Raw genomic sequence first — 3,225 nt, forward strand, 5'->3', positions numbered from 1 at the left:
GCGGGGGGACAGCCCCGGTGCCGGTGACGCCGCCGCGGAGGGGCGGCCCGGGCTGGCGGCGCCCGCCCCGCGCTCCCCATTGGCGGCGCCGCGGCCCCGCCGGGCACGGACCGCCCCGCCGGGCGGGGGAGAGGAGGTGCCCCGGGGCAGCCGCGGCACTGCCCGGTGTCGGGGTGCGGGGGTGCCCCCGCTCCGCTCGTCCACCGCCAGGCAGAGCCCGGCCCGACCGGCCCCGTCCCCGGCCCGGCACCGCCCGGGCGCTGTTGGAAGCGGTTCCCTGCCGGGGGTTTCCGTCAGCCCTGCCCCGGGCGCGGGCCGCTCACCGGGGACCCCCGGACAGCAGATCTGCGCCGGTAACGGGAAGAATAAAAGGGGGAGGAGGAAACCCGAAAGGCCTGAGAGGAGCCCTTAGCTCCGTGTGAGCAGAAACTCGGCGGTCTCAAGGGTCTTCCAAGAACATCAAAAAAACCCACCCCACACTGGATTTTCCTGGCGGAGCTCGGGCACAAATCGCTCCGCCCGCAGTTTTTTACCATGTTTTTATAACCGGTGCCCGGTCGCCGGACAGCGCCTCGGCCCCTTGGGTCGGTGATGGGGCGGAGCGCGGCGCTGCCCCAGCCCGCGGGCCCCGGGTGCGGGGGGAGAGCCCAGAGCAGCCCCGGCCCTGCCCCAGCTCCTGCCCCGGCCCGCAGCTGGCCGGGTGGACCCCGAAACTCCCCGGCCCAGAGCGGGTATCGAAGCGGGAAGGGCTCTCTCCTGACTTCTGTGCTCTAGAGCGCTGTATGCAGTGCAATGTAAGCAGTGGAGCAGCTCCAGACAGCACACATCCCCAAAACGCGCTTGAAAATGGCACTGAGGGGCAGGTCCCGTGTGGACAGGACACTTGTAGGGCACAGGCTTCCCAATGCCACCGGGCTCCGGGCAACGCCCAGTGACTGGCGTTTTCTCAGAGGTTTCCCCCCTTTCCTCGGCAGAGCTCAGAGCAGTGCGAGAGGTGCTCACGAGTTACAGGAGCATTTGGTGACACTTCTGCTCTCTGTCGCAGCAGTGTGGCCTTTCCCACAGTGCACACAATGTACGCAGCCCACACTCCAGGGCAGCCGGGAGGCTGGAGCTGCTGAAGACTTGTACCTTGGCCTAAACATACTTCGATCCCTCCACAACAGAGAGCACTGAGTTTTCCCTGAAACATTTATTTTCTGAACAGCACAGATCCGACACTACAGCAAACACTTTTGTACACAGGAGATAAACCACAAATTGATGTGGTATGTGTCTTGCTGGTAGCACACTATTTAAAAAGAGCAAGAAAACAGTACAATAGGGTGAAGGAGGCTAAATGTGTAAGCAGTCTTCATAGCCCTAATCAAAACAATGTCTACACTTCTCCCACATTTTCTACAGGAATAAAAACAGCCAAGCTGTCTCTCTGGAAAAGCTTGTAGGCACTTTCCAGCCCCAAAGTGAAGGGTAACAACCATAGAAGGAGGGGTCCACTCTTCCATTCTCACTCCTTCAAGGCAAAAGTCATGGCAGCGTGAGGGGAGCGGGAGCGACCCTGGTCTGAGACACCACTGCCACCCACACCCTGCTGTCCCCTTGGGATGCAGTGATCAATCCACATGGGACAAGTCAGGAGAACTGTTTCACAAGCTGCCAGTGACTCTGGTGGCAGTACTAAAATGTCACTGTGACTTTTCATACAGAAATAACTTGTTAACAGCAGAATTTAAACAACAACTAAATACTGAAGAAAAAAATCTCTATTTCATCAAACAGTGAGGGGAAGGGGAAGCCATTTTTTTTACCTACAGCACTCCAGCAGAAGCCGTCAAAGCCACATTCTGTAAAAATTATTTGTATCTAGCTAGCAAAATAAATGCCTTTAAACCTGATGAGCTTAAAAAAATTGACTTGTAACTTTTGAAACATAATATATAACGAAAAAGGATAAACCTCTGAAGCATCTTGTCACATAAAATTCTTGCAGTTATTTTATTCTTCACATACAACAAGACTTCTGCTTATATCCTTTTTACAAAGGTACACATCAAATATTTATTTGGCTTTCCATGCTCACTACAGATGAAGTGACCGTCACCCAGCTAAAGCAGAAATGTTTATTTTTCACTGTGGAATGGTCTGTAATAGCATCGATTAGTCTGTATTAGATGATGAATAACAAGAGCAGTACCGAGACACTGTAGTTCATAAAGCAATATCTCCCGCCAATATTGCACTGCAGCACTAATGCAATAAAGGACAGAGACTACAGGGAGCAAAGCCAATTCATAGCAGTGAAAATTCATTAAAATACCATGAAGTTCAAATTAATCCCTCCTTTCCATTTAACTTGGTTGAAGAGAGATACAAAATTTTCTGAAAAAAACCAGAATGCCAGCTCCAGTTCTTACACCATTTAAAATTTAGCAAGTAACAAATAAAGATAAGCAAACACGAACTGCAAGTATAACATTTGAAACGGTAAAACTAGTCAGTAAACCCAAACATTAAGAGCTGTGACTGGATTCTGCACCTTCCCTGCTGTTATGCAATGGTTACATCTCTGAATCAGTGAGTGCACGAGTACCGACAGCAGTGCTGCCTTCATCAGACTGCTGCACCTTTACTAGGAAAACATGGGTCCAAGAAGCTCTTTAATTCGACCTACCCACTGCAAAATAGAATCTTATTTTTCAAAACTGGAGCTCTGTCTGTATTTATGCTGTGCAGGTGGATTCAAATACCCATGCAGAACACGACTGCAATCCATCAGGTTCAGTGCAGCTGCTGTATTTGGTCCTCCCAGAAGTTTCAGTCTTGGTAGTCAAGATATCACTTTGAGTAATATCACAAATATTGAATAAGTTTATATGGAAAATATTTATACAGCCAACATTGAATTCACAGCTTTTTTTAATCATCTACACATCTGTTGCAAAGTATTAGAAATATATAGGGCAAAGGAACCCAAAAGAATAAAAACTTAAGTGGTAAGAGGCATGGGAAGTGTGTGAAAGAGGAACAGTCTGCAGTTGAACAGATATAGCCCTTCACAAATTTATTCAGACACTTCATTGCGCTTTTTCCATCCTCATTTTACTTCATGTCAATCTATTTTAGGCTTATTAATTTCTACACTAGATCACCTATGTCAAATAATAAAAAGTTTCCTTTCTGCGAGAAGTAAAATTCATGATTAAAAAAAATAAAATTCAAGACTCC

Source organism: Neopelma chrysocephalum, unplaced genomic scaffold, assembly GCF_003984885.1.
Source record: "Neopelma chrysocephalum unplaced genomic scaffold, ASM398488v2 Primary Assembly neopelma1_70, whole genome shotgun sequence".
Taxonomy (NCBI): domain Eukaryota; kingdom Metazoa; phylum Chordata; class Aves; order Passeriformes; family Pipridae; genus Neopelma; species Neopelma chrysocephalum.